This window comes from Dendronephthya gigantea, unplaced genomic scaffold (genome assembly GCF_004324835.1).
Source record: "Dendronephthya gigantea isolate DGI-Jeju-01 unplaced genomic scaffold, DenGig_1.0 000069F, whole genome shotgun sequence".
In the NCBI taxonomy this organism is placed as follows: domain Eukaryota; kingdom Metazoa; phylum Cnidaria; class Anthozoa; order Malacalcyonacea; family Nephtheidae; genus Dendronephthya; species Dendronephthya gigantea.
The window spans coordinates 1,009,758-1,015,387 of record NW_021163079.1 but is presented as its reverse complement, the minus strand read 5'-3'; the positions used below and the strand labels follow the sequence as shown (position 1 = coordinate 1,015,387).

General features: G+C 34.2%; 1 pseudogene; it reads right to left on the bottom strand.

Moving 5' to 3' along the window:
• Positions 1 to 1,163: 1,163 nt before the first annotated feature.
• LOC114531209 lies at positions 1,164 to 2,576 on the bottom strand (annotated as a pseudogene).
• Positions 2,577 to 5,630: the final 3,054 nt, after the last annotated feature.

Here is a 5,630-nt window from a genome sequence, read left to right as displayed (position 1 = left end):
CCATCGTTTGACAAGAAATATATAGCCTGCAAAGCTGAACTTTCCTGAAATGTCGCCTGTTAAACCAACAATTGTGACATTCTTTTCAACATTGATGCATTCATTTACAAGCCTTTTTTCATCATTCAAACTGATATTGTGTGTTCCGTTCCTTAGCAATAGTAACAAAATGACATCGTCAACATCAGGATGGAAATTCCTAGAACTTGTGTCATTTAACACCTTAAAAAAAAGCAACAACTTGATATTATTTATTATCTGACTCTGAATTAACAAATTTCTACAGCCTATTTCATTTTTTTTTGCCTTTTCCTGATTGAAAACGCAAAATATCCCAACGCTCTTATACCATTCAAGGCACTCAATTCAAGGCACTTAATTAATACAATATAGGTGTCAATGTGGACGGTGCAACGATCGCCACCTCAGTAGTGCAAGGGAATATCGTTGCTGTAAAGAAATCCTTGAGTGTGCAGGGAAGTATACGTATGAGGGTAAGGATGCTGCGTGCATTGTGGAGCATTGGGATTATTTGCCAATGGTTCACAGAACTGTGTTAAGTAATGTTGGGCAGTTATTAACGGAACTAAAGATAAAACTAAAGAAAGATAGAACTAAATATAAAAGAAAGAAAAACCAGAGTGAAAACGAGTGGGTACTTTGTAACTATTGTAAAGTTCAATGTTCATATTTGTATATGCTATATTTTTTGTCCATATTTATATGTATGGTGTTCATATTTGTATATGCTATATTTTTTGTCCATATTTATATGTATGGTGAATTGCTCAGAATCGCTTTATTACAAGGCAAGGCAAGGGATCAATATTTCAAACTCACATACAAAACATATCAAACTTTGATACAAACTTTCTATGTGTTCATGTACATGTATATGAAATGTAAATGCTTCAATTTTTCAATAATTGTTTCCTTATTAATCCATAGATATCTACGTTCAGTCGCCTATCGGTGGCTTGTTTTATGGCTGTGTGGCTATCTGGGATGGGACCATTCACGACCACTACCAGCCTGCATTTATGACCACATCAGGTCTGAGGTTATAAACGTGCCAGACAAAGACAGCAAAATCAGTGACTATATATTTATGTTACCTTTTTTTTTAACAATGATGAAATTTTGAATGTTTGACTGAAATAAAGTTAAACTGAATTATTTGAATTTTCACAAGCAGACGTTTTGTGTCCTTTCATTGGCTGGTTACATTTCTTGCATGTTGGCGTTTTACGCTTGTGTTTGGCTGCTTGTTGCTCCCTTTGAGCATTCAGTAGTTTCTCTTGTTCAGCAACTGGCATAGAGAATTAATGATGTACTGAGTTCTTTGTAAAAGTATGAAACAAATTGTTCCCAGGAGATAAATTACCTGCAGGAAACAGTTCTGTTACCATTTTCTTTCTTTTTTCTTGTCTCTCAATTGCATCTTTCCTTCCAAGACGATTCTCAAACTGTGCTGATAATGGTTTGGGAACTTTCTTCCTGTACTTTTTAAATTTTTTTTTCATATCTGTTAAGGGCAGGTTGAACAAAACTCTTTTTAAATCTGAAACATAACCTATTATTAGGGGAAAAAAGAATGTCAAATTTTTAAAACTATGAATTTGTCACTTGACTAGTAATGCTTTAATAAAGTTAAAATATTACCATATGTGGGAGTGATTGCAACCTCACGAACTAATTCATCACCAAGCTTGTATTTTGGATATGTCACTTTTATGTACGGTAAGCCTTCATTTGTTTTTCTGGTTTGCCTGCTTACATTCTCATTGAAGTGGAGACATGCCAAAATGTGTCGAACACATGTAATAAATTTTGATTGTTATGCAGAAAACATACAAAAAACTACCTACAGAGATAACTACACGGAACTTTCAACAATGTCACCTGCAATATGTACCCATCCAAGAAAAGCTTAGCATCTTAGGGTGCCAATGGTTTAATGTAGCATGAAAACCTTCCAAAGAGCTTGTCTGAGATTCTGGTGACATCTTTGAACATCATTAATGACGTTCCCTTTCAGCAAGAAAGATTTTAATTTCTCATGTGGTCTACTGCCTGAAAAAATATTTACATATATTTACTGCTTCATTTTATAGAACTGTTTCAAAATATGTTGTGTTTTGTTGTCATATACATTGGTTGTATAGCTGCCTCTCCATACTGAATATACCTACAGTATTTCAACCATTTTCTTGGCGCCAAATCACCATGAGCACATGCTTTGTACAATGGGTCAGGGTGATCCGTATGTTATTACACACATGCCGGAGAAACGACTTCCATTTAGCGACGATCAAATCTCCAAAACCAGGTTTTGTAGAGGTTGCACACCAGTAAAGATGAGATTTAATAGCCTTAGTCCATTTTTTTAGAATTTCGCATGTATTGTCTTTGCTAGCTTTGAGAACCTTTTTGATTATAGATTTTGCAATATGCCAAATGTCATAAAAGTGCGTTGTTCCTTTTTCTTTTGTTCGAATCCATTTACCAATACCTCTATGTCGATCAGAAATAAAAGTCTTTATCTCCAAACCAGATGTTTTAAGTGCGAGAAACATCTTTTGGCGCCGGCCAACTCCATAGCACCGCTGCTGCCTGTCTCATTAGACTAATGTGCTCAGACCCAAAGATGGTGGACATGTATTGCTAGCTCCGTGTTACTTCAAGAATTCGCTAATTTTTCTTCTTGTTTTGTATACTAATCCAGTTATTTTTTTGTTGTTTGTATATCCATTTGTATCTGTAATCATGACTCAAGTTACTAAAGAGATACTCGAAGAAATATTGGACAAGAAACTCGAAGAGAAGCTCAAACCAATTTGTGAAACAATGGGCGTTCTTAAAGACAGCATAAAATTCCTCAGTGATAAATATGATTCTATTGGGAAACGTGTTGGAGAATTGGAAGGCAAATGTCAATTGGTTATTCAAGAGAATAAATTCTTGAGAGCTGAAGTACTGAGACTATCGAAATCATTTAATGAGGTTTCTTCCGAGATCGATAATATGAATCAATATGGCTGCGGTGAGTGTGTCAAGATCTCGAACCTTCCTGTTCAAGCGAGTGAAAATACCAATGACCTTGTAATTAAGATTGGCTCACTTAATTGAGTAAAATTAAACATCGATATATCCATTTCTCATCGTCTAGTCTAGCAAGCAGTAATTTGTATAGTTCACGGGCGAGTGAAGGCATTATGCATAGAAATAATCCCGCTTACCAATTTCCGAATGTGATCGAAAAGTTTGTGCGCAGGGAGACGAAGGAGCTGTTTTATAAAAACCGAAAGAATCTCAAGCAAATAACCACGAAAGCCCTTGGCCTGTCGAGGATATCCGACAATAAGATCTATGTATCAGAGAGTTTAAGCTCAAGGAACAAGAAACTATTTAAAGATTGCTTGAAATTCAAACACAGCAATAATTTCAAGTATATCTAGACACAACAAGGTCGAATATATATGAGGAAGAATAATGACACTCCTACTAGAATCATCGCCTGTAAAGAGGACCTGGATAAATTTACATCATCAAGATAAGTAAATAAATAAATGAACATATTTGGCCTATTGCTTATTTGTGTCAACTGCAAATATTCAATTCATAGCTACCAGTACAATATGAACTAATCTATGACTAGTTATGATCATCTTGAGGCTTTGCCCTGGTTTGAATTAATTTCAAGCCTGACTAATGTGCCAAATCTTGGCGGTTTTGACATTGAAAATAATTTATTACCAGATATTAATTTTGATTACTATACTCCACAAAAATTTGCTAATTGCCAGTATATTCATGATGTAATCTCTCAGGACTCTTTTTCAGTATTTGCATTGTAATGTGAGGAGTCTGAATGCTAATCAGGATAGCCTAATAGCACTTTTAGCGGACTTAAACTATAACTTAAGTAAAGTAGGCTTGTCCGAAACTAAAATAGTTGTAATTAAGGACCCGCTATTTAATATTGCTATTTCGGGTTACCAGTTCATCTCTCAGGCATCTATTAGCAATGCCGGTGGAGTAGGATTTTATATATCTGATAATATTGAATTTCACACTTGCGATGACCTCAGTTTAACAGCGGAAGATTATGAATGTTTATGGATTGAGATTCACTGTAGGTCCTGTAATATATTGTGCTCAGTAGTCTATCGTCATCCACATAGTAACCTTGATAATTTTATTAATTATTTTACTGCTGTTCATGATAAGATTTCAAGCGAATCAAAGCTTTGTATCTCAATTGGAGATTTCAATATAAATTTATTAAACTTTGAGTCCCATACTGTTACTGATGAGTTCATCAATACTTTGGCTGTCTATTGCAGCCACATATTATAAAACCAACACGAATTACAGATCATTCAGTGGAGTAGGATTTTATATATCTGATAATATTGAATTTCACACTCGCGATGAGTGGAAGTGGCTGACCGGCAACACTTTGTCTCCCAAATCGCAACCCGTCCCACATCTTGGGAATCCTTTCATTTAATGTGTTACTTCTTATATTTTTTTGCTGAGTGTTTTTATGGTCATTTAATTGGTATAAACTTATTGGTATAAACAAATAATGATAATATAAAAGGGATGTATTAAACAATTAGTAACTTTTGAAACATGCCAATAATAATGTGCCCACCACTTCGACAATATCTATTTTAATTCTATTGAGCTTTGTACTATTAGTGGGAAACTACTTTGTGATATTACCAACCATCTCCCAAATTTTCTTATTATTAATAGGTTAACAAGTACCCTGAATAATAATCCTAAGTATAGAAGAGATTTTTCTAGCTATTGAAAAGAAACTTTATTCATGCGGCATATTTTTGGATCTAAGCAAGGCTTTTGACACTGTCAATCACTCAATTTTAATTCGAAAACTTGAACACTATGGAATAAGGGGAATTGCAAAGGAATGGTTTGTTCATATCTTACTAATAGATTTCAATTTGTTTCAATTGATAACATAATGTCAGACCTAAAGCCTATCACATGTGGTGTTCCACAAGGATCAGTTCTAGGTCCTCTTTTGTTCTTATTATACATCAATGACTTCAACAATTCTGCTCCCGATTTACATTTTAACCTTTTTGCTGATGATTCTAATCTATTCTACACTCACATAAGAGTTTACAATGTCTAGAAACCAAACTGAATGAACAGCTTTGCAATATTAATGAATGGCTTTGTGCCAACAGGTTATCCTTAAATATCGATAAATCCAATTTTGTTATCTTTCACCCTCCTCAAAAGAAAATCCTATATTCAACTAATCTTATAATAAACAATAACACATTGGCAGAAAAAAGAAACATCAAATATTTAGGGGTCATCATGGATGGCCATTTAAATTGGAAAGATCATATTTTTGAATTATCAAGAAAAATATCAAGAGGTATTGGGATTTTGTCAAAACTTAGACATTTTATTCCTATCAAAATCCTGGTAAGAATATATTATTCTACTATCTACCCATTTCTTTCATATGGAGTCCTAGTATGGGGAAACACCTATGTATCAAATATCTTACCCTTATTTATCTTACAAAAAAAAAGCTGTACGTATTATAACATTTTCTGATTTCCGGGCACACACTTCACCTCTCT